This window comes from Anas acuta, chromosome Z (assembly GCF_963932015.1).
Source record: "Anas acuta chromosome Z, bAnaAcu1.1, whole genome shotgun sequence".
NCBI classification, from domain to species: domain Eukaryota; kingdom Metazoa; phylum Chordata; class Aves; order Anseriformes; family Anatidae; genus Anas; species Anas acuta.
Window position 1 is genome coordinate 62,929,592 of NC_089017.1, and position 26,823 is coordinate 62,956,414.

Here is a 26,823-nt window from a genome sequence, read left to right on the forward strand (position 1 = left end):
GCTGGCAGCAGCCTGGGTTGGACCCCAGATCAGTGACTGCTGGCAGAAAGCCCCTGGTGGGTGGTTGTGGTGGCTGTTTGTGTGCTGGGCTCCCCAGGGATGGGCAGCGTTGGCTGGTGGCGGGCAGCGTTGGCTGGTGGCGGCTGCCCATCTGCAGTACAAACCAGGCATGTGGTTTCCTCCACATGCTGTGCCAGATGCAGCTTCTCCAGCTGCTCAGCTAAATGGAGAGGACTTCTGACTAGCAAAGTTTGATGTGGCTTTTGAAACTGAGTTCTAAAAAATTTAAAAAATATATCTAAAAACTTAATGGTCAGCTCTTAGGAAGTGGAGAATCTTGTAACACTTAGGGAATCACTCCTCGTCATCTTAGTTTTATCCTCTTGTATCTCCTGATTGTTTACCTACCTGAAGGGCACACAATGTGCCTGTGGCCACCACACGTTTACTTGATATTTATTATATCAGTGGTGCTGCACAGAGGTGACAGCGAAGAACAGCACCACCACTTTAGATGCCACATGAATAAAGCCTTTCAAATAAGCTCTTTGCTTTTGTTTTTCCCTCTTGCCATCCGGCCATTGGTAATGCCTGCAAGCAACAAGATACCATTTTGCTATAAACAGAAGATGAATGTAGAGCACACCTGTGGCAGGAGCAGCTCCTCACCGTGCAAAAGCCGTGCAAGGCAGGTGAAGCACACATGGGATGCTTGGTGCACTCCAGCTGCAGCAGACACGAGTCGTGATGTCAGGGCTGATGTGACACCTCTCCGTGCTTCGGGAGATGGCAGGCAGCTCAGGGGCAAAATCAGGCATTGATCTGCGGTCCAAAATGTCTCTGTATTAGTGTTTGCCTGTTGAAGTGTGGCGGCGTCCCACCTCCCACCTGTTTTTTTGCTGTTTGCTTTTCTGTTCTTGATCGCAGGGGTCTGTCGGAAAGTTGCCAAATGGTGCGAATTTTAGGAGCGGTGCTTGTGCCACCTAGAGGATGCGCCTCGAGGGGCCCGGCCCGAAATGTCGGCCCGGAGCTGGGGACCTGCGAAAAAAACCGGCATGCCGGCTGGGACTGAATTTCCTCAGCGGTCTCCAGAAAATGGCCTGCTGCCCCTTTGTGCTCGCTAAGCTGAAAAGGGACTTTTAAGCTGAAAAGCAAAAACCCACTCTTTTCCAGGAAAAGGGATAATGCTGTGGTTTACATGTTTTAGTAGTTCTGACATTTATTTAGTGGGTTCTACTTCCTAAGATGCAGAAAGAAACAGCTCTGACCTGGCAAAGAAAGAATTCATCCTTCCTCCTTGCCAGGAGTTTCACTTTTAATTTGTGTCTTCTTGTAGCTCAAAGCTTGCGTGATCTGACACTCCTGGCATGGACCAGCTTTAAGGTGAGCTGGCAGAAAGTTCGGGAGACCTTCCGTTCTTTTGTTCTGGGTAAGGCCGTGCAGGGTGGAGTGGCTGGGAATGAGAGCGGCTACAGTCATGAATGGGAAACCAGAGATAGGAGAAAAGAGCAGAAAACAAAAAGGGATATGTATTGGTGGGGGGGGGGGGGGAAGGGGCGGGGAGGGGCGGGCGGGGGAATGGAAGTTACAAATACAGAACTGAAAATATCAGGGAAAGAAAAAAGAAAAGAAAAAAAAAAAAAAAGGCAGCAAAAGTAAGGGATTTCAGAAGAGCAAATGAAGTTGTCTTTCAAACCTGCAGCCCCGTCAGTCCTTAACAGACCAACTTCCCACAGAAAAGGGCAGCTGTGAACCATTGTTGACCATGTCCTTCCATGCAGTATGTCTTATTTTACTGGGACACAAATCAATGCCTGGACCAAGGTCACAGACATACAGATGCTCTCCTATTCTAAAAATCTGGGTTTTCATAATAGGACCTTGCTGATGAAGAACTGAACCTCTGAACAGCCCAGGACTGATCTCAATGAGCACATTTACCTTGTCTTCTCACATTTCAGTTCACAATGCTCATTTCTGCCACACCTGGACCTTTGTGAAGCTGGAAATGTTGGGATGCCTGCTGGGTAATGGCTGTGAAAGTGTTGGCAGCCCAGGAGCAAGATACAGTCTCATGGCCTCATTCCCCATTCCCTGCCTCTTGCAATGCATCAGAAAGGCCCCAGATCTGGATCCTTTCCTTCCCATTTGCTGTATTGTTGAGACTGAGAGCCTGTTTAAACTGTATTTTGTGTAACTACAGAGCCTCAAGTGCAGCTAGCAACTCAAACTATAAATATTTGTTCACATAGGGACTACATTGACAAGGAGATAGTTCTGCATGCCCAGAGATCATGTGCACCAAGTTTCTTGTATGCAAGAAACCCTCATCAGTTTTCAGGAAGGAATCTTTCAGCGTTGCTGCAAACCAGGATTCATCACAGCAGGCACTGCCTGACAAGGTCAGAGCCCTCGTTTCAGATCATGTGCTTAATTTGGTGAACTGTTAAAGGAAACAGTCCCATCCCTGTGCCGTGGGTTCAAGCCGAAGGAGCAGAGGGGAAGTCAAGCCTTGCTCACTGGAACTCTGCTGAGCACTTGCTCCTTGGAGACATGTAACATCCAAACAGCTGAAGCACAGCTGCAGTACCCCGTGATTGCTGCTGCAAAGCGTACCAACACTTCTGAAAGGCCAGCAAGTCATGTTCAGTAACTTTCCCCCATTTTCACTGCACTGAAGTATGCTGAAGCCTCATTTGAAGATTTCTAAATAGAAGCTACAGTGACTTGGTGGCTTTAAAGCATTGTGAAGTTGCTTACAGTACAGTTTGGAATAAACAGTGAATAAACAGCATACTCTGTACACATTTTGAAGTTTTTCATGATTTCTCTGATATGTGATTAATATCAGGGGATGACTAACCAGAGTCAGAGTGTATCTGACAAGGCTTTTCTTGATGACCTTAGTTGGTGACTTCAGCCTCCGTCACAGGGAGACTGTACCATCTGTTAACTTTTCAACACCATGCGATCTCCAAGCATTTGTTGCAAATGGCAAACCAAGGAATATCAGGTAATAGGAAGTACTTTGCTCTGTGGGAGCATGCTCACTGAGAGAAGCTGATGAAGGTGCAGCCACAGTGGCTCAGGTGACAATTTCTGGCTTGTCTCCATGATACTTTCCCCTCTGTGGAAGAGGAGCAGGCACTCTCCCTCCCCCATTTTCTCTAAGTGACAAATTTAGGTCACTCTCTACTGAGGTTGTCTGTTAGCACCCCATGCAGCAGCAGAAGGATCTGTATCTGGGACCTTGCAGCATGGAGCAATGCTGGGTATTTGTGCTTGCAAGAGCAGGTACCTTGAGGCAGTGTCAGCATTTCAGGACATCTCTGCATGGCAGCAGGTGATGTACATGGGCATTCCTGCACCACGCAGTGAGCTAGTTGACTTGGTTATTGAAGTCAGAATGAGAGTGCTCTCAGTTGTTAGGTACACAGAGATATACAGCTGCATATTCACTATGTCCTGTGCCCATGTTGGCTAAAAGGCAACTAAAGCTGTTCTGAGAACATGCAGACACTGTGTCAGTGCTTCCCAATTGCCTCCCTCCATGCATCTCAACACTTGCTCTTTTCCTGGTGTGATGAAACGTATTAGACTCTTGCATTGCATGTAGAATAGAGGGATGTGCTCTGCTTCCCACTGCAGGGAAGAAGAAAATATGAAATACCCGTACCAATGCTGTCCCCATTACGACAAGCTGTGGAGGTGGAAAGGGGATAGGTTCTCTTCTTAGAAGATGAAGGGTAAAGTCAAGAGTAAAGGAGTCATAAGCAGATGAAGAGGTGGCTGTAACCTTGTATTCCTTCCCAGAACCTTTAGGTCAGATGTCCCTGCTGAAGAAATCATCACTGGCTCAAATTCAACATGAAAAATGGGGGTGGGGGAAAGTCATCGTCCCCCCCTTTTTATCACAGGTGGCTTCCCACCCAGGAAAATGTGGTTCTTCATCTAACCCATCACAGGTCTTGCATCAGCAGGCAGAGTTTTCATTTGAGTCACCTTGATGCCATACCTTCCTGGTGAGGAGACCATTTTGATACTGGCCAGTTCATTTCATTACTTCCAAGCAGGCTCCCAGGGGGCAGCATGAAATATTGCAGCCTAGAGGAGGTGCTCACTAGAAGCTGCAAGAGGTGAGCTGGTATTGCATTTGTTTTGAAGATTTTAGTTTTGGGTGAAGTCTAAGTTACAGTTATATTTATGCTACACTAGGCTCCAGAAAACTGGTCTTCCTTCTGCAAGCAAGGTGAGTGGGACCCTGCATGACTTTTAAACACAAAACACTGATTTTGTTTACAAGATCAGTGACATAATCAGCTGGAGGTCTGTGCTCATCTCAAAAGGAGATATTTTTGTTGTTGTTGAATATGAGTTAAGAAAAAAAATAAGGTATTTAAAAGGGCATGCCACAGCTCTCCTTTAGAATACCCAATAAACAACATTTATAAAAAAGACTCATTGGAAAACACCTTAAGAAACCAATGGTGTGAAGCAGTTGAATCCATATAGATACTGTCACCTGAATTTCTATTCTGAAAACAAAAACAAACAAACAAAAAAAAAAACAACAACAAAAAAAAAACTATTGCATACTTACATAAGATTAAATATGAAAACACATGTTTGCTTAGCCCTAGTTGGCCTTCTCTAGCAACATGGGGTGGCTTTAAAATTATTAAGATTTCTTTTAAAAAAAGAATGTGTTGTGCATCAAATACCAAACTTAATACTGTACACAGTGAATCTGTAAACTGTGACTAAAGGCAAAACATTTTTAAAATGCCTCTGATAATGAAAAGATTTATTGTAAAATATGCCTCAAATGGCCTGAACAAAATGTTCATTGTGTGTGCACAAAATGGCTTTATTCAGCAGTCATTCTAGGATTTATCCCTTGGTGGGGTTCAGATGCAGGAGGAGCAAAGGATTTGACAGCAGGGGATCTGGAATCCGTAACAAACACCTTTTTAATTCAGGGTAATAACGGTGATGTGATTTGGTATGGGAGAGCTGAGTTTGATTATTTTTTCTGAGTACCTGGAGCTACCACCACATGTGCTGATATTCTCATAAAAATGTCTTTAGTGTGCAAGATGCTGAGGTCAGATACTGTACACCACAAAAGTGTGAGGCAGGTTCCAGCTCTAGGTTCAAGAGCTTCTTTTTTTTTTTTTTTTCTTGTCAAGCAACCACACAGTACAGGGTGTTGTCTTCTCTCTTTCTATCAATGATTATATCCTACTGTGTTTCCTCATTCCTTGCTAACTTGTACATGCTCAGTGCTCCTGTGAGATCAGCCTTGTGAGCACCCAGAAAAGCACCCAAATTCACTAGCTGCTTTTGGAAGCTTGCAAGCATGAATCTTTTATTCCTAATTCTCCAGCATGAAAGTCTCTCTCACTTTTGCTCATTCGTGCTCTGTAAAACATCTCAAAACAAAGAACTGTAAAATTTTCACATGGAGAGGCAAACAAGATAGAGGATGCTTTTTTGCACACTTGCTTGAAAACTATCACATGAGAAAATACATGTTTCTGAGCAATGTATTGAAGCTTCTTTCCTTTCCAGCTTTCTTCTCACACAGCCTTTTTCTGAAGCTGTCCAATATCTCTCTCTGATGACTTCAAACCCTTCTTCTCTTTTATTGTCATTGCTTCATTTTATGGAACATTTCATGGTACAACTGGAAGGAGAGGAACTTCAAAAAGTAGAAAGTGGATTATACATAAAAGTAGCTCTAAAAAACGGGCTCTGAAGCAGCAGGTTCTGTCTCCTTTCTCCAGAGAAAAAACTTCACCAGATGCTTTAACAATGTTCCAGTCCAACAGAAAACTTTTTTGTTGTTGTTTGTTTATTTATCCATTTTAGACACTATAATAGGGCACTCAGGATTGCTACAACCTGCATTGTTGGGCAGGTAAAAACTTGACTTGATCCAGAAACAACTTCTTCTCCTCGTGGATTGATCTGGAATGGTATTTTCTTTTTGAAGCCTTGTCTCCCCTACCAGTCCTGTACCCATGCTGGAAGACAGGAATTAGTACCTCTTCTTTTCTCTGTTGGCAGCTGGGCTGGTGATCACAGCTGGGCAAACACCATGACCACACCATTGTTCTGAATGACAAATTTTGGTATACCTATATGCCGAGAAAAATTACTCATGGTGGCAAGTAAAACGTGTCAAGGCTGTGCTCAGTGGTTGTGTCACCAAAACGCTGTACAGATCCCTGCTTGCTGTAAAATGCAGTGGAGTTTAGACCTAAACTAACAGGCACTGGCTATGGATCCAGCCAACTGCTTCCCACCTAAATGTTTTATCAATCACTTGCTAATACATAAAGTTACAGATACTAGGGAGCACACTTCCATTTCTGTGTTTTTAAAGTGCTGTTGGTACATTTCTATGTGACCAAAAAGGCAGCTCAAGTAGAACAAAAAGAAATCTTTGAACACAGTGTAGAGCACAGGGGCTTGAGACATTGTTACTTGAGGGTCACTCTACTTGAGTTTGCCATGTAAAGGAGGTAGCAGTTGGATAATAACAAAATACAGTCTGCTAGTTTTTGTCCATGTATTTATACATATACCCATGTATTTAAGGCTGGTCATTAGCTTTCTCCAGCTCATTGAAAACTGCATTTCTGTGGAACTGAAAAACTTATAAGACTATCTTAAGCAGTAACACTTTTCTGAAGGAAGATGCAAGTGGTCTTGTCACCACCCACTCTATTATAGTTCTACAGATCCCACCAGCTGGGTGTCATTTGAAAATAACCAGGGTAAGACAATGGTTAACAGCCAAATTTATGTTCTAGAGATCCTTGCTTCATTGTTTAGCCTAAGAGACACCTGAAGACTCCTGATGCACAAATTTGCATTTCTGTAGCTCTTTGCTTACATTACCAGAACAATCTGTATCATAAAACACAGTGGAGATCCAAGTGTGTCAGATATGCCTGAGACCTGCTGTAATAAGCTAGCCATTTCTGTGCCACTTTGATGCAGTAGAAATTATCACGACATTGTTACTAAAATACAAATTTCACACACACACACACACACACAAAGTCTCTATGATGTGATAGGGTTAGACTTAAGAACATTCTGTTCATAAACCTGACTTTAGAAACCCTCCTTACTTTCTTAAAGAGGTTTCACCACATCTTCCACTTCTGGATGAGTACTCTGACCACTGAGAGGTGACATACTCACCACTGGTTGTCTCTCAGTTCTTAGGTTCAGGAACAGTGGAGCCAACAACTCAGGTACTGAAAGGAAGGATAATATCAAAAAGTGGTAGGGTTTAGGTCCTTGTCCTATCTTAACAAAGTGGAGCAGCTTCAACAGGAGAGACTTAAACATCTCAAACTATTTCACTGCTACGCCTGGTTCTGTTTTGTGAAGAATGAAAGAAAAAAAAAAGTTGCATTTTTTGCATGTTCTAAGTTTCTTTATATTCTTAGAGCTACAGCTATGATTTTTAAGCTGAAACAATGAGACATTTGATAAGAAGAAGACACTGGTGTCATATAGGAGGAATACGAATAGTCTGAGGCTCAGCATGGAGCAGCCTGGGCTGAAACAGCTTGTCAGATATCACTACAGCCTAAATAATTCTCTTCCAGGAAATAAAATTCAATGCAATTTAGGAAAATAGGAAGGAACATAAAATTACCTGGGTTAAACCTGAGTTGGGGATCAGTGGGAATTTTGAAGAATAAATGCTTAAAGTTACAGGAGCTCACAATACAAGAAATAAAAGGAATTTCTGGTACAGCAAATAAAGAGGCACTGATAAAGAAATAGAGACTTTTTCAGATCGTTAAAAGCTAGAGGATCCATGGAAAAAGTACAGAGTGTGTACACTTCCTGGTTTCATTTTGCAATGGTTTTTGCTGGATAATGGTTAGGCAGATGCTCAATGCTTGCTCTGTCTTCAAGCAGTAGAGATGTGATCAGCAGTTACTATGAAATAAACAAGCACTAGTAATTTAATTGTAAGTGTCAGATAAGAAAACAGAAGAGATGGCTAAGACATAGGATTGATTTCTGATTTGGCTATTCTGTAATATTTATCAATTTGGTCAAGTTGAAATAACTCCATTAGTTGCATGCATTTATTCTTATTTCAGAGGAGCTGTTGGAAGGAATATTTTGTAAGGATCTTTGGTTCCTCAAAAGTGCCATATTGAAAGACGTGATTCTGGTCAGAGACAAAAGAGTCCAGTCTTGTGACACTGTTTCTATAGATTTCCTTTGCTCAGGATGAAATTACAATCTATTGTGTTTTTCTGGTCTACAGAGAAGTCCCAAATATCACTAGAGAAGTAACCAAAACACGATAAGTTTCTGAACAGGTTCATGCACTGAGCTGATGTATGAGTACTACCTTTAGTTTCATACCATTGCTGGGTCACAGGATTCAAGTGAGATGGAGTACCAGATGCAAGACATGAATAGTCCCAAGTGCAAAAAACTTTTTTTTTAATATACTTTAAGGGGCAAAATGGTGACAATTGTTGTATTTTACAGGCATTTAAGATAGCGTGTATTTCCTCTCACAGGATATTAGTTGCAACGTTATCTGAATTCAGTTCTGAGTTTCATGCATGCTGGTATAGTCATACTTTGCCTGTGGATCAAAATGAGTAAGATTTGCACATGAAAAGACAAGAAGCTGATATTAAGATTAACATAAAAATTAAGTAAACCAATATATAAACAAATCAATAATTTCAATGAAAATATATCTAATAGCAACCCAACAATAGTAAAAGACTTGTTTTCAGAGTTTTTGTAGGGGAAATTTCTGTCAATGGTTTACTGTTGTGAATTTGATGGGCTGGTGAGCAGTGACTATTTATTCCTTTTTGCTTTTATTTATAAGATTTTGCTCATTTATAAGAACTACTGTGCTGGGTGGACATGGTTTCAGGAGCAACTACATATGCTCAGGGGGATACCATCCTGGGAACTGAGAGATGCCTTGATACCTGGATAGACCCAGAGGAAAGAGCAGGGACATTGCAACAGAGACTGCTGAAAAAGGCAGGGGATAGCCAACAAGTCAAAAATGGTAGCCTCAATGGTGATGGATGAAGAAATTTCTGAGAGACCAGGGAGTATGGGCAGAATTTGCTTCATCCCTTGACTGAAGTCAAGCCTGGAAACAGGGAAACCTGTACCAGGATTAGTTATAAAAACTTTTTTTTTTTTTTTTTAGTTGTAAAACAAAACTGACTCTGTGAGTTTGAAAGCTTTTTGAAGCCTTTTGGATTTCTTTGGAGAGTTCAGTATGAGAAAAATGTCTCAACCAGTCCTTCTCAAAGTTCTGGTGAGCCTGAGGTCCCATCACAGGAAGGGCACCTGAGGCTGGCAATATTTCAGAACTCTTCCAATGAGCCTGGCATGTTATTGCTCTGGAATCTTTGCTTCCTGTGCTTATGAAGGAAAAATCAAAGTCATTTCTCCAGGAAACACTCCAGAGAGGAGAAGGCTTCATGAGGTAGAAGACCTAACAGGGTGCCAACCATCTGGAAAAGCACATCTATTTGGAATTCATGTAGATAGGTTTTTCATAGAGTTAGACAAAGAAGCAGGACTGGGCGTTACTTCCTTGACTCTTGGCTCTCTTCCCCCTTGATCCAAATTCTCTACAGAAATGTGAAAGACATTTGAAAGAAGTTAAATTCTTTTTCTTCACCTGATTTTGACTGAATCTTGATCCAGGTTTCCCCTTCTCAGCAGGATGTCAGGTATTTGTTGAGATGTCTTTCTTAAGTATCTCCTGCTGAACATGCTCTGCTCTGCCTCAGCTGTGGAGAATCTTGTGCCTCTCATGATCACGACTTGTGATTCTATCCCTGCTTCTGATCATGTGTCACATTTGTGCTTCTCCAGGGAAGGAGTGAAGAAATGAAAAACATTATTTGGTCTCTCTACTTTTCTCCTCCCTTAACACTATTGTGAACAGTGTTAGCTTTTCAACAATAAAGACTAGCATTTTGACTTAAGCTGTGGTTTTATTATCTAGTACAAACACCCACAGTTTGCATGTCTCCTTTAGCACTGGCGTGGGCATAAAGATACAAATTTCTCCCTTCTTCAGTGCCACAGTGACAGCTGTCATGATCGTGAATGGGCATTCTTGAAATATTCCTGAATATGTGCGATAAAATATGTCTACCACAAGAGTTAACTTTCGTTCCTAGTGCACATGTTGCTTCTGAGTCTTCTGGGAATTTCCAACACACAACGTACACAACCTATTTTCACAAGTTAACTAAAATGAAATTTTATTTCTTTTTCATTTCACTAAAATGAAAATGAATTTCCAGGCGTTTCAGGCATGAAAATGGATTTTCATTTTAGTTAACTAGAAATTTCATTTGGAAATTTGGAATTTCCAATTTGGAAACATAGGAACTAAAGCTTTGTGGCTGACAAACTATTAGAAAGGAGGAAATATTTTACACCTACCAACAATGATAATTCTAAACCCAGAAGTCTTTCACAATCAGTAGTTTCTCTAAATGACTTGAGTACAGCTGCAGAATTTAGTAGAAAGAGAACCAGGAGTTCACAAATATTGTAAACCTTGAGTGTTAGTCTGTGAAGCTCAGTGAGAGGGCTGCTCTGAGAACACGCTGTGAGTTACTTACTCCTTTTGTTAAGTCTTCTTCTATGAGAACAACAGAAGAAACATTTCCAGTTTGTTTGCTTTCTGGGTATGTCTACTGTTGTATTTCCCTTTCATTTTCAAGACTTAAGAATGATATATTGCTTCTAGCGATCTTTGCAAAATCATTTGTGCTGGCTAAATAAATAAATATAAAATTGCATTGTAGATTTATATATTTATCATGCATTTTCTTGCACACCAAGCATATAAAAGGAAGTTGCAGGGGTGCATTGATTTTGACTGATTTGCAGTTTAAAATGTTAAGTTGGAAAATTAATAGCCTATTTTAATTATCAAGATCTTAACAAAGCCGTGCTGACTCTGCACTGCCAACACCCAGATGACTGCTCTCTTTCATGCTTCAGCTATTCCTGTCTCTTCCTGATCTGTGCCCCTCTCATATGCCATCATCGTGGGACAAACCTGCAGTGCTGCCACTCCTTCCTCATCAAGTTCTTTATGTAAACGCTCTTCCTGAGCACAAGGCATTGAGCACGATGTCCATGCTGCTCTTGGCACACAAATGAAAAAATGTCCTTACTTACCAAGTGAACCACTTGTCTCCTAGCCATCAGGCTGTCAGTCCTGGTGGTGTGTTTGCAATACAAAGGTCGTGTGTGTCTGGCCTCCTAGACTGAAGGCTGGTCCTGGGAGGCACAGACGGCAAGGGCAGGGAGGCTGCTCTCTCTGATGATCATATTCTCTAAAGTAACATGCCAATCAGCCCAAGTCCTCTGCCGTTTTAGCAAAACTGCCCTTAAAAGTGCCCTTAAAACTGCCACCTGCTGCCATTAAAGCTGCCACTTGCTGTCTGTCCCTTGGGTTATCGAACAGAATGTTGTCCTCACCTCCTGCCCCCTGAGGCCAAGCTCTCTGAGCTCCAGGCTGCTGCTGCCCTTCTCTTTGGCAATCCCCAGCACACTGAATGCTATTCCAGAAGAGTAGAGTTAGAGTATTTCTAGTTCTAATCTCTCCCACACATTAGCTCTGGCTGTTTCATCTTGTTCCCACTGTCCTTGCTGCAAGGCTGCTGCTGACAGAGCTGCAGCCAGAGTACAGCCTTGAAAGGCTGTAAGGTGCTTCCTGGAAGCTGGTGGCCATACCGCTTCACATTAGTATTGACATAGATCACATAAATAGGTGTGAAAACCACATTACAGTGCTGTGCCACCATGCAGACATGATTTTACATGGTGCCAAGTGATGAATCATTTGCAGTCTGGATGATAAGCACTTTCATTTCTGGTGTCGCTGCTCTGGAGCAGTCTCCAAGGAAGAGTCCATGACATAACTTGTCTCCCTCAAAGTAAATAGGCAGCAAAAGTAATTTCCCGGAAGAAATAGCTCTGTTTGGGCATGAGATATAGGCACACTTCTGTAACCAGATATGCACTATATATATTCATACAGTACCCTTGTGGGGGTGGCAGCATATGAAACATGGAGGTGGATTTGGCTGTGTAAGCTGTGTCCCCTTAGGGCAGTTAAAATGCATCCATAGTAACGTGTTCTGCTAACAGTCTCATTGTAAATGTGTACAAGCTGTCCCTATTCACTCCTTTTGGTCAGTATATTCTGCTTCAGGTCTGGAAAAAATAATAATAATAAAAAAAAATCTTTTCATTTTGAAGTAAGCTTCCCAGGCTTCGAGTAGCTTTAACCTCATAGTTTTGACCAGGCTGGGATTTTGCAGATAGTTCCACATGTGACGCTACTGATGATATTTACTTCCTTAATTAGATCATCTTTGTTTGGCAAATACTACTTTTTCTCCTGTGTTTGGAAAATACACTAGTTGAAGTTTATCAGGGTAGATAGAAGCAAAGATGGACTCAGTATGTAATAGTGCCAATGGTCTCTCTTTTAACACTGAGCATACTGAAAACTGTTTCTGAAAAAGGCTGAAGAACCTGCTAGAATATTCTGTGTCACAGAAATTTGTGTCTGCAAGTAGACTGTGTTAGGAACCTCATGAGGGAATTAATCAAATACAGTCTGTTCATTTGGTTCAATTCACTTGTGACCTACTCACATATCCTTTTGCAATTCAGAGTTTGGAGTTTGTTTTCTGCCCAGCAGATTGCAATTATCCAGTGCACAAGTCAAAAGCTTTACTGGCCATTACTTCTTTACTGAAAGAAAAACATGAGGTCTGAAATGATTTATTATAGAACCATGGAGGTTAGAAGTCACCTTGGAGGTTTTTAGAACAACCCACTGCTCAAACAGGGTCAATACTGAATGCTGAGCAGGTGGCTCTCAGCTTTACACATTTTGATCTTGAGAACCTCCAGGGATAAAAACTGCACAACTCCTCTGGGTTACTTTTTTTACTCCTTGACATTTCCTCCTTGTGCCCTGTTTGAATCTTCCCCCATTCTAATTTATGACTGTTTTCTTTTGTTCTCCTTCTATTCACCACTGTAAATCATTTAGCTCTCCTTGCCCCCCACTGGGGTGCTGTTAGGGTGCTCCAAAGCCATTCCTTCCCCAGACTGAACCTTCCCAAGCTTCTGAGCATGAACTGGCATGGCGAGTTCACCAGCCCTACCATCCTGGTATCCTCACTTAGTGATGTCTTCCCTGTAAGGTAGAAGAGAGGGCTTGAAGTCCTCAGAGCAGCAAACAGCAGTAGGGTAAGAAGCAACAATTATGAACAGAAACAGGAGATGTTCAGCCTGATGATCAGGAGAAGCTTTTTCCCCATGAAGACAGCCCAGCACTGGAGCAGGGGGGCAAAAAGGCTGTGCCATCTCCATCCCTGGAGGACTGTTAGTACTTACGGGATTAAAAAAAAAAAATACTGTTGGCACATTCCTCCTGAAGAAGTCAGTTGCTTGCAGTCATGAAAGCCACTGTGATCTGAGCTGGTGACCTCGGGTGCAGTGGGGACCATGGAGCAGTCCTTCTATTTGTGGTGGTGAGGAGCTCTGCCTAGCTAATGTGCACAAGCAGTTGCAGTTTGAAATGACTATCAAATGCTGTCTTTGAGTTATTCGGTAAGGGCAACAGAATTTGTCTGAAACCATGGGAGAATGATGGCAATTGCATTTTAATTCTGTGTTATGCCCCTTGCTCTTGCTCCCATGGCTTGTTTTTGCAAGGGATTTGGTCATAAAGCAAATAAATAAAAGTCCTCCAGCTTTCCTCATGCACTCTTGAATACCAGGTCAGTTCTTTCTGCAGAGTGACTCAGTAGAAGCAGACATTTGTATAGCAAGCAAAACTGTATTTTATTTTTCTAAGCTTTAGCACAAATGAACTAGTGACAGGAAACCTCAAGTACTGTATTGCTAAGCAATAAATAGCAAGTGACTTTCAGTAATTCCTGGAACTCATTCACAGTATTACTACATGAAATTTCTCAGTAATTTCATGAAGGTATTTCCATCTGGCTGGCTTAAATTCTTTGTACTGGCAAATCTGAAAAATAAAGCTGTTTACTAAAAGCAGATTTGAATGTAGATAAAGGGAGTGGAATAGAAGGGCCTCGGCCTCATGACCTAGAAGTTTTACACTCAAAAGCAGTTGGGTTTTCTCAGGGAGCCTGCAGATATGATACAGCCTAACAAAAAGAGATCTGAAAATAATCACTGAATGGGATACTCGCAGACTAGCAATGTTTCTTCAGAGCAAAAAGACAGAGGTCTGGAAGGGAAAGCTTGGTTGCCAAGACTGCTCTTTTCTGCTGTTGTGTTTTAAGAGGAGCACTGTGTGAACTGCTATCTAGAATGTAAGCTGTGATGCACACTGACTAAGAAAAGCCTCGAAGCACTCACAGATAGATTGAAAAAATTATTTTTAGTTGGTAGCTTGAGAGACTGGAAAATGTCTGCATGCCCAAAGCCACAGCAGCACATGTGGCATATCCAGATTTATGAGAACTCCTGGCTCTTTCCCAGTTGGTGTCTGATGACAGTATCTCTCCCAGCCTGCTATGAGATGTATCTCATGTCTAGGAATGAGAGGGAAAATCATGCATTAGCTTAAAAGATGCAGAACTCAGCTGTGTAAAATTGGTTCTTGGAGAGGTTTCCATGAACCAGAAAGGGTTTGGCTTAAGGGCAGAGCTTGCTTTCCAGTTAAAAGGAGTGGACTCATGTTGCATTTGTAGGAGGATTTCCTCCTCCTTCCGAAACTTCTGTGGTATTGGTCTCTGACTGGCATGAGGCACTGGTGTTTTTGCTTAGATTTGGTGATTTGAAATGCAAATCACCACAAATTTCTATTTGTGACTGAAGACTTTGTAGGTGAATCATTTAATCCATATGGTTTGTTTTACCCATTCATAAAGTGGACACACACACGCACACACACAAAAAAAAAAAAGCAGCAACAACAACAACAAAAAAAATCATGCACACACACTAGTGTCAGGAGTGCCAGGCAAAAAGCAGTTTCAGGCTCTGGGGAAGTTTTTGATGCAAATATAAATTTTATGAAAGGTACAGGCTCCAGTCACTACTTCAAAATCCCTAGGGATGACCTGGGATTCCAGAAAAGTGAGAGATCCGACTGACAGTGTTTTAAGTTAAATACTTCAAGCCTAAAGGACTTGTCGTTTTCTGATGAACAGGTGGTTTCCTCACCTTATCAGTATTTGCGCTGAGCTGGTGGTTGTCATGGTGTATTGTATCCTTGTTCTGTTATTACTATTTAATCAAATATTGAAGGATGTATATGAAGGAGAGTTTGGGAAATTTCTACATCTTTTGCAAGTGAATTCAGGAAAAATGCTGCAGAACATTCTTCTGGCTATAGTCAGAAAGGCCACACGTGTACATATAAATAATATGAATACAGTGTAGCATAGAGCCGTTTTCTCCATTTTGCATTTGGAATATTGAGGCATATGGAGATAAATGTCTCATCCAAGACCCATAAAGGAATACTTGGACACAGCTGGGAATGGTACTCAGATGTCCTGATACTGCAGCTGCCAGGTGACAGATAGGTTTTTTTTTTGGAGAGGATTCAGAAAATTCTGCTTGGTTCTATCTTGGCTGTTTGATTTAACCTGATGGCTCTGTGAAAAAGCTAATGTTCTGTGTACTTCTGAAGGAGATGTCAAAATGGAAGGTTGATGTTCTCAGCTTGTCATGTCATGTCACTGAAACCTGAATGTCTTTAATAATGTCAACACAGGGAATCATGAAAGAAGTGCTTCTAAATAATTGCAGAATTTTACTTTATTTTCTACCCCTTTTCTATAAATAAATAAATAGATAATGGTTTCTTTAAGGTGATCTGAGAAGCAGTAATAATAGGATATGTCTGTGGGAAAAACAGTATACTTTCCCTCCTCCTTTTCCCCTCCTCCCCCTCAGATTTATGTTTCAACTCCTTTTCTAATTTTCAAGTGTTTGATTTTTGACCTATCTCTACTTTAACCCAGTGGTAGAGAGATTTATTCTTTCTTTCACACAAGAATTCTCCTTCCCCCACACCAGGATGTGAATATGGTCTCTGCACTTGGCTTCAGGCTTGAATCTTGGCAAGGAAGCTCCTAAGTATTAGGCAATTAAAAAAAAAAAAAAAGAAAAAAGAAAAGAAGAAACACAGTTTCAGCTGTTTTATGCAGAGGAGGAGTGCAAAATGCTAGCTGTTTTCCAAGACACCCCCTAATGCCCTGAAGGGTGGCCATTCTAGAGCAAGGGACTAAGACACATGACTACTTCAAGCCTGGCAGTACTGCTAGCAGAGTTTTTATTCTGATGTGGACCAGGTTTTCTCTGGATGATCAGATATCTCTATTACACACCACAGATGCATCGTTTACATCTGGCCTCTAATCCAATTATGTTTCAAACAGCCAAGAAGACATTTACTCAACTCGTCAGTTGCTGCCTGGGACTTGCCAGTTGCAAGGATTTCATGGCTTGCTTGCTGCAACAAGGGTTGTAACAAAAGAGGAGCTCCACTTTGTGTTACAGTCAGAGGCCCTGGCTTTTGGCTTTGTTCTGAGTAACAAGGAACACTCAAAAGAGTTCTGATGAAGAACACCTTGAAAAAGGTCTCTTTTGGATTCTTTGCCCCACTGCACAGAAAGCAGGTGAACAGTGTTTGGGAATAGAAAGCAGCTGAGAAAAGACCCCTGGGGAAGGAGTAGGGGAAGAGAAACAAGTGGCATGAGCTGCTGCTGGTACTTTCTGGGGCTGGGAGGAGAAGGGAGGCAGAAAAGATTGTTTTGGAGCACAGACATGTGGGGAAGTTACTAGTGGATCATCAGAAAGAAATCTGAGGCTGTTACAGCATGGTGCTGACAGAGGTCAAATGAGGCTTATTAGATGAGGGGTGGTTTGGTGGGCCTGTGGTTTGTGCTCTGTTGTGGTACTTAGGAACACCGCTTGTGTCCTGCTGCATCTCAGCTCTCAGGCTTCGATACAGGAGAGAGATAGAAAATCTGAAGAGCAACATTTCTCCTGGAAGGAGAGATCTGAGCTTCAGTTTGAATGTTCTGAAGCAGAAATCAAAGCTGTTTAATTCATTTTTAAAACATCCACCTTTCAATACTGACTGAATATTAAAGATTTTGGGGAAGAAAATTCCCATCAGAATATCACCACCATTTAATTTTCCACAAAGTACACTAGTTCCACGGAACTGTGTAATTCAGGATGAAATATTTTGGTCTATACTTTGTGATCAGCTCATGAGCTGAAGGCCATTATGTCAGAGCCCATGTTGGGCTTCTCCCCATGCCTTGGGCTATAACCACAGAGTAATTGCTATGGCTGTGCTAGAAATAGGCCTGGAAGGTTTTGTTCTTGTCACTATTTACTCTTGCAGTATCTTGAGATAAGTGGACAGAAATCACTTCAGAGCCTATCACTGGGTAAAATCCAGGCAGTCGCTTTGCTCTAGCTGAATTAGCCAGAGTGCTGTCTTCCTCCTGCAATAAAAGGAGCCAAAAAAGTGCAGCTGTGCAAGTGCATGCCACCAGAACCACTGTCTTCACATGCCGGGAAGAAACAGCTTGTCTTGATGGTCCCATGGCACTTTCCCTTCAGCTGACTCAGTCCTGTGAACATCTGATTTTGGGAAACAGAGGCCACACACACTTTATACCAACAGGAGAAGATGTCATGGAAACACTGGTGGTTATGAAGACCTTTTTCTAGCCAAGGAGAAATCCAGGCAGAAGGGGACAGATGAAGAAAGACCATCCTAGTTTTAGATAAAGCTTTTTGGAGTCAAAGTTTACTTTGTGGGATTCAAACTCTTGCTTTCATTCTTGCCACGTCTGGTTTGCATTAGAGCACAAACATTACAGATATCTCTTCTTCAGGCCAAAAAGGTGAAAGGCCTTTGGGAAGGGAATAGCTCTGTGCCCAGTGAGTGTCCCAAAGGAGGGATCTACAAGACACAGAAGAGAAGATGTAGGCAAAAAAAGTCTACGTTCTGGTAATGCCAGGGACAAAATGCACTGAATTACACCCATTCTCTCTTGGCTGTATGGCCAGGGTGGAGCTCACATTGGTCTGTCTGTTAAACAAGGGATTTGAGATGTGGTCTCAAAGCTTATGGACTCTGGATCAATGCTTTTGAAAATACTTGTTTGGTCAAGAACAAGGGACCTTAAATCCATAATTTCTGGAGCTAGCTATGCTGAATCACACAGAATCACAGAATCACAGAATCACAGAATTTCTAGGTTGGAAGAGACCTCAAGATCATCGAGTCCAACCTCTGATCTAACGCTAACAGTCCCCACTAAACCATATCCCTAAGCTCTTCATCTAAACGTCTTTTAAAGACCTCCAGGGATGGTGACTCCACCACTTCCCTGGGCAGCCTGTTCCAGTGTCTAACAACCCTTTCAGTAAAGAAGTTCTTCCTAACATCTAACCTAAAACTCCCCTGGCGCAACTTAAGCCCATTCCCCCTCGTCCTGTCACCAGGCACGTGGGAGAACAGGCCAACCCCCACCTCGCTACAGCCTCCTTTAAGGTATCTGTAAAGAGCAATAAGGTCGCCCCTGAGCCTCCTCTTCTCCAGGCTGAACAAGCCCAGCTCCCTCAGCCGCTCCTCGTAGGACTTGTTCTCCAGGCCCCTCCCCAGCTTCGTCGCCCTTCTCTGGACCCACTCAAGCACCTCGATGTCCTTCTTGTAGCGAGGGGCCCAAAACTGAACACAGTACTCGAGGTGCGGCCTCACCAGAGCCGAGTACAGGGGGACGATCACCTCCCTAGCCCTGCTGGTCACACTGTTTCTGACACAAGCCAGGATGCCGTTGGCCTTCTTGGCCACCTGAGCACACTGCTGGCTCATATTCAGCCGACTGTCCACCATCACTCCCAGGTCCTTCTCTGCCAGGCAGCTCTCCAACCACTCATCTCCCAGCCTGTAGCTCTGCTTGGGGTTATTGCGCCCCAGGTGCAGGACCCAGCACATGGCCTTATTGAACTTCATGCAGTTGACCTCAGCCCATCGGTGCAGCCTATCCAGATCCTCCTGCAGAGCCTTCCTACCCTCGAGCAGATCGACACATGCGCATAGCTTGGTGTCATCTGCAAACTTACTGAGGGTGCACTCAATGCCCTCGTCCAGATCATTGATGAAGATATTAAAGAGGACCGGCCCCAGCACCAAGCCCTGGGGGACGCCACTAGTGATCGGCCTCCAACTGGACTTGACTCCATTTACCACGACTCTTTGGGCCCGGCTATCCAGCCAGTTTCTAACCCAATGAAGCGTGCGCCAGTCCAAGTCAAGAGCAGCCAGTTTCTTGAGGAGAATGCTATGGGAGACGGTGTCAAAAGCCTTGCTGAAGTCAAGGTAGACCACATCCACAGCCTTTCCCTCATCCACCCAGTGCGTCACTTTGTCATAGAAGGAGATCAGGTTCGTCAAGCAGGATCTGCCTTCCATAAACCCATGCTGACTGGGCCTGATCGCCTGCTTGCCCTGCCCTTGCCACATGATGACTCTCAAGATAATCTGTTCCATGAACTTCCCTGGTACTGAGGTCAAACTGACAGGCCTGTAGTTTCCTGGGTCTGCCCTCTGGCCCTTCTTGTAGATGGGCGTCACATTTGCTAGCCGCCAGTCAGCTGGGACCTCCCCCGATAGCCAGGACTGCTCATAAATGATGGATAGGGGCTTGGTGGATACTGTCCTCTTGGCACACTTCCATTCATAAGACTATGTCCATTCTTACTAGCCTGGTGCAGTACACTCTATTTAAAAAATATAACCCTGACAATGACTACATGTCAATTACTTTTCCTTCTGGAATTTACACACAAAAAATACAAGCACTCCCAAGAAGATCTAAATAAATCAGTTGCTTTAACTTACTAAAGCACAGAAAAAAATCACTGAAGTAACTACAGTTGCAGTGGATTTTATATAGAAGTGAAAATATCATTTGAGATCAGGAGACTGACTTGCTGGCTGCTGAAGAGATCATGTTATACTGTCCTAAAATACAGCTCTGAAGACAGCAGAGGAGGAGGAATAACATAGAAAAATACACTCCCAAACATAGAAGGTAAGAGAAGATAAGGTAAGATGAATCCATGTGGGATAAAATAATCCAGAGTTCCTTTTTACTAAAAGCATAGGATTTAGTTCGGGCTATTTGTGTCTTCAATAGTACTGTTTCTAAATGGATGCTCAGACTGACTTTCATGTTATCCAAGATAGCTTTATTTTTTATGAAGGAAATTTTTTAGACTGCTTTAATGTGACATTTCACATTAATTTCACAATAATTTCTCTTAGAAAGCTACAGAGATCAAAGGCAGCATGTGCTAGGCTATATTCAGCTTTAAAAAGTATCTGCCTCTCATCACAAAAAAATGTAAAACCAAGCCAATGGTACCATTCTGGGGACACTCATCCTCAGCAGATACCTGCAGGAATTCACAGAAGTGTTTTGGGTGGAGTCCTGACCCCACAGACATTTCTGGTAACACTGCCATTAATTTTAATGGGGTCAGCAGTAAGTCATCTACTTTCAGAAATTCAGAACATTTTGAAATTTAATCCCTTGAATTTAACTTTTATTGTTTTACTTTTGCTCACAGGAAATTCAGTTTAGAAGAGATAAGTGGCTCTATAATTTTTAAAATAAATGTTGTATTTTTGTGTTTGAATTTTTGAGATCTTTTTAATAAATATGTCTCAGACACATATGTTTATGTGGACCAGTGTGTTATTTAAAAAATAATAATTTTTAAATAAGCAAAAAACAAAGTGCACTTGAAATTTCTGACAAGAAATTACCTTTCTACAGCACTTTCTCAAGGGCTGCCAGTGGTCAAATCTACAAGGGCTGTGCTGTGACCAGAACTATGGTATCTCACTCTGCTATTGATTGTTTCATAGCCCTGGCAACTTATTTAACATCCTCAGATAAATTGTTGCTTGGTGTAAATTGCTGTAGCACCATGTAAGCCATTAACACTGGCCAGGATGGTCTGCATCTGTGCCTTGCTTTACTCCTGTGATGAAATGAGCACTGCTGGCTGTGCCTGCCAAGTGCATCGCGCTGGTTAAATAAAGAACAGATGTCAAACGCTTTGGGCTTCTCAAATATGGAAAAAAAAAAAAAAAAAAAAAAAAGCTGTAGGAGTGTTGTTGTATTCAGAAATCTTCACAGAACTGGCAGGTGAATGTTAGGAAAGCAAGTCCTGATAAAGACTGGTGACTCTTAATTCCTCATTAAAACATTTGCTTACAGATCTAAGTTCTTCTGAACAGTTGTTTTGAAGTCATGGTAATGGGTACATTTGACTCATGTAATGTTTAACTTGCAGTTTTCTATTTGCCCAAGGTTTCGAAAGTATTATAAGATCAAATATGTGTTGTGGGAGAGAAGAATTCAAACAATATTTGAATTCCATCCAGGCTCCAGGAAGACACAAGACTCTTGCTTATCTATTAAAAAATAAACATTTGCAACAATATTCTGTTCACTACTAGTAACTGTATGATAATAAATTATATATTTTCTCTTAGGAAGTTATCAAGTCTCTGAAAGTCAGCATTATGCATGAAAAACTAACCCTACATAGTGACATCTGCAGAACTGTTAAATAATTATTTCTGTATTAATGTGCTTGTGCTGATTTTGTGGGCTGAGCTGCAAAGGGACAATGCTGTGTAAGCTTTAATGAAGAGTTGCCATGCAAATGACAGCAGAAACATGGAAAGATACATTCCCTTTGGTGGCCTCCGTGAGTGCTTACATGCATCCTCGCTCATATGGCAGCAGAAGGGACAGCAGCAGGAGTGGTGCTAGGGCAGCCTGAGCCAGGAGGCTGGGGCTGGCAGCAAATCCCTGGGGACCAAATCTGCCCCCAGCCCACTGAGAGGAAACCTGTGGGGACACCACTGCACCTGCACCCTGGGCAGCTCCAGACGTAGGGGGTTTTGGGCTTGGGGACAAGAACACATTTGTGGGCTTGCAGGTGCTTGGTTTAAGACATCAGTAGTGAGATTGTCTATTAGAGCCACTGGGGTGATGGGAAGGTGGGTGTTTAAGTGCTCTTCCTATTTCTTAGAAAGCCAGACAAGCTCAGCAGCCAGTGTCTTCCTCTGTAAGTCCCCCAGCAGCTGCAGCAGAAAGCACTGCCCACATCCGCCGAGGAGCAGGGTGTTGTTACCTCTCTGTGGGGATGGAGCTCCTTCCAAAACATGGGCTGGGGAACCTACTGCTGCCATCAGCTCTCCTTCACACCTACAGAACACTCCTCTGGCTGCTGCTGTCAGGGGAGCAGCAGCTGCAGGGTGCCCTTGGTCTGCTATCAGCTGGGCATGAGCTTCTTTCTCCTGCACCAGGAACAAATCTGCAAGGCTTCAGCTTGCAGTGCCACAGCCCACAATCCCGCGCACGTATGGCACGCTTCCACGGTGCTTGACAAATTCTTAAAGCCTCTTGATAAGAACTTGCATTCCCATAGTGTTTGTTGTAATTCCTCTCACCTTTCCACTGGACTAGGTAGAGGTATGTAAAACAAACACCAGTGGGTTCTGCTTTTCTCTTGGCAGCTATGGTGTAGCCCTGCCTTCTACTTGTGCACAGCCTCAGTCGCTGCTCAGAGGATGTGTGCCCCGTGCTCTCTGTCCTCCAGCAGGCTCCCCTTGGGAATGGGTGTTGGAGGTGTGATGTCCTTCACACAGCAGCTGGCAGAAACTCCCTCCTTCCCCCACAGGGAACAGTGGAAGCACTCCCCTTCAGCCAGAATGGAAACAGGTTCAGACCTCCAGCCTGCAGCTTGTTTATCTGCAGCTCAGTAATAAACGATGCCACAAAGCCAGTGCTGGAAGCTCCCCAGTGCTAGTGAAACTCCAGGCCACCCAGGAGCCAGGCAGCCAGATCAGTCAGCAGCCGCTGATGAGGTTTCCTGGTGGTATTGCTCTATGTCGCCATACAGCACATGTAACACAGGGCCTCCCAGAAGATGTCATGACCCCCTCACTATGAGGAGGTATTATGTTGATTTTCATGGGGGAAATGAGGGTGCAGGAAAGGGAGCGGAGCTAATGACTGAGGGTGGTTGAGGGATGCTCATCAGCTCACCGCCAGAGATACACAGATGTCAGTAAGACTTTTTCCCTGCTGGGGGAACCTCCTGCAGCAGATACATTTCTTCTGCCTGAAGTAGAGGATAAATGTAGTTTTCTCTGCCCTTTTTTTGAAAGTACAAAGCACATGTGTAGAGTGGCAGAACTGACACTGAACAGGGATGTCCTGGTGCGAGCATATCTAGCCACTGTAGTAAACCTTCTTTCTGAAAATCTTTTCAATTCAACACGGAGTGACAGAAAACTGTCTGGTTGTGTTGCAGCTGATTGCCCTCGATATGTTACTCGTTGTAGGCTAATTGCATGAGATTGTTTTGGTACTGCAGACATGCTGAAAGACTGAACTGTGGATTAACCATGCATCAGATACCTGACCTGACTTGTCATCATCCCAAAACACTTCAGTGTTTGTCTTGCCAGCTGACCGGGAGAGCAGGAGAGACGCCTCGCATTTTTATGGGCTGACATCACATCTTGAAAGTTGCTGCCCTCTGGTGAGTCAGCATAAAAAGGCAATCATACGAGCCTGATCATCCAATCATCTGGATGGAGGAGAATGTGCTGCCTCTGTCAGCAGGCTTGTTGTAACTAATTCTCTTCCTGTGTCAGGGAATTTTGAGAACGCGGCAAAGAGCCTTCCGTAAATCTCCACCTGTTTTCTGTGACTGCAACTTCGTTTGCTGCTCATAGGTTTTCCAATCTGTGTTGGTGTGTGTTACCTGACCAGCCCTTTCCAGGAGTGTTATCACTGGACTGGGGCAGGAACATCTTTTTGCTGGCTGCTCACCCTGCTTGAAGTCTCCTTCATGCCTGGAGCACCGGAGCCTGCTCCAATATGAAGCGTGGTGGTGGGGATGATGCTCTTCTTTTGGACAGTATGGAAGTAGTTCTTAATTCCTTTGCTGGTAGGAAAATCCAGAACTTCAGAGAAAGAGGAAAACAAGTTTTTGTTTTGTTTTGTTTTGTTTTGTTTTGTTTGTTCTTTTCCCCCCTTTGGTATTTTTTCTGTGCTTTGAAGACTAGAAATGTGTCTTGCTTCTCTTAAACAGCAGGCTGCCATAGCTCTTCAGATGCAAATCAAGATTTATATTTTGAAGGCCTGTTCTCTTTTTGGCTATGGATTTTACTAGTGGGAAAAAGATGAGATACTGCTTGTCGGAATGATTGCAAATAGCCATCTCTTAGGGTCATTGCTACATCAAAGGGGCAGAGCATCTCCTTGTTGTGGTTGGCATCATGCACCCTGATGATTTCTGCAGCAAACACAGCTGAGAATGATTTGCTGTCACTGCCTCAAATATTCTATGATACATCCCAACACTTTCCTCTTTGTTCCCTCCCATCTACTGAGGTGTAACTCTCAATGAAAACCCTAAATACAGAGGCAAAGAGAATACTGTACATCTGAGGATAAAGAGGGAAATTACAACCTGGAAACCACACAAACAGTCCGACTTGACTTTCTGATTTCAATTTGATTTCTGCACTAAGCTCACAGTTACCTTTCAATCTGTCTGTGGAATGATTAGTTTTATTTACCAAAAAGCTTTTATCAGCAGAAGAGCAATCACTGCCTTAGTGGACAATCATCCCAATCATCCTTTTAAAAAATATACATCTTTATTGCAGGCCTGTTTCTGTTCAGTTTTAACTCCCAGAGATTAAATGACATTATATACTTTTACGTGTTTAATTGAAATAAGTGTATAGCATTGGAAATGTCCCACAAACATAGGTACTGACTGGTTGTGATCAAATCACCATTTAAGTTTTTATTGCATTAATCTGTGACATTTCACAAGTGCCTTTACAGAAGGAAAAATTTCAAGATTAGGATTGTTCTTGTGGCTTCTTTGCCAATATCTACTTTGAAGCACAGACATCAGGACTGGACAGAGATTTCCAGGAACAATCTGCAACAGCTGTAATATTTGTAAAAGTAACACAGAGATTTAGCTCTTGTTAACAGATCTCACTGACTTGTGGTGAGACACGGTCTCTGCAGCATTTTGGGTACTTTTATTCGTAAGAGTTGGCACCACCATTTTAATGCAACCATAGCTTTTTCAGCTGTATATGCCCAGGATTTAGGAAAGCCTCCAATAGACAGCTGCTGTCAGTCTGACAAGAATTAGACATGGAAAATGAAAGGGACTGGGGAAGGTTTTATTATTAGATTCATCCGTTCTCAGGGAAAAAGTGTAATCACACTACGAGTATCTAAGACAAGTGGAATCAGTTGCATTCTGAAAGTGACCATCTCTGAACACAAATAACCAAACAGCTCTGTTAGCCTCCTTTTCTCATTTTTAGGTGGCTGAAAGTGAGAAAAACCCTACATAAAGATGCTGTGTTGTTCTGTTATTTGAACAGGACCACAGCTTTATGTCTGGTGGTGGTGTTTCTCTGTCACTGGTGGGAACAAGATGAGCATGCATCATCCCACCCCTCTGGACAGCCGTGGGGACTGGTGTGCACACAACAGAAACCAGTCTCCGAGCAGGGAGCATACGCTGGCATTGTGCCGGTACCCAGGAGGCTGTGTTTGCCTGAGGGTGCAAGACTTGCAAAAGGATTTCTCCCTCAGATAAATCCCTGTCCCCTCTTTCTGCACCACGACCCTCCAGGCACAATAGCCCTGCCCAGCAGAAGGCTCTCCAGAAGAGTGCAGGGAGCAGGTTATTTTTATTTCAAATGCATCTCAACAGCACTGTGAAAGGGAGGACTTCTGCTGAATAGACAGGAAGGAAAGGAGGTTTGGCACAGGGCATTATCCCAAAGCACTTCTCAGCTGTGCCATTAACCACTTGGTGGCTGTTTTATAACAGCCCCCTCCCCTTCCTGTCTGAATGCAGCCTTCCAGCTCACCTGAATCTGCCACTGTTTCTCACAGACCCGGGCTCTCAGCTCCTGCAGTGTCTGGGAGGCTCCAATCAGTCATTCTGCAGATAAGTCTGAACGGGCTCCTGGCAAAGGTGTATCCCCACAGCTTCTCAGGACGGTTGTTGCTCCAGGGCAAGGGCACAGACAGGTGTGCCACGAGGGTATCAAAGGGCAAAGCATGGATGTTGAAATCTCTGGAAATGGGCCTCTGTGCCCTGCTTCTCACAGCATGTCAGACACAGCATGTTGAAGAAGCTTCATCCCTTTGTGGTTCTCTAGGCAAGTGGTGTTAAACACTGGGATGACTTCACTGTTCTGCATCAAAAAAAAAAAAACCAAAAAAAAAAACCTGGAACCAGCTTTGTCTGGAAGCTCCACTGAAGATCTCATCTCTCTTTGAAAGCCTCTGGGATCTCTCTTTGCAAGGCTGCTGGACCTGAACAGAACAGCAAGTGTGTGTGTGTATTTTTGGCCAGAGGGTCTCTCAAGCCACCCTAACCATGAGAAACATGGTGATCAGCAAACCGCGTGTGAAAGCCTGTGTTTGCTTTTCATAGTCAGTAGTGGTATTGTGGCCCATTTTTATTTATTTATTTTTTTTTCATGAAAAAAAAAAAAACATAGCAAAATATATTTTCAGCAAAATATATTTTCAGCAAAACATAGAGGCTGTCCTCACAAGAAACTTTCAATTCTTTGAAAGCAAACCCTGCCAACAGTGC

The 26,823-nt window shown here is 43.0% G+C and overlaps 1 long non-coding RNA gene across 2 annotated transcripts in view; it reads right to left on the reverse strand.

Moving 5' to 3' along the window:
* Nucleotides 1-26,823, reverse strand: part of LOC137847871 (uncharacterized) — a 27,425-nt gene extending 602 nt beyond the window's left edge. The window contains exons 1-3 of one of the 2 annotated variants that reach the window (XR_011091105.1): nt 26,087-26,823; nt 7,216-7,271; nt 647-822 (exon numbers count right to left, since the gene is read on the reverse strand). This is a non-coding gene — a long non-coding RNA (uncharacterized lncRNA). The remainder of the gene's footprint in view (nt 1-646; nt 823-7,215; nt 7,272-26,086) is intronic. The other variant, XR_011091104.1, reaches the window with a different exon arrangement.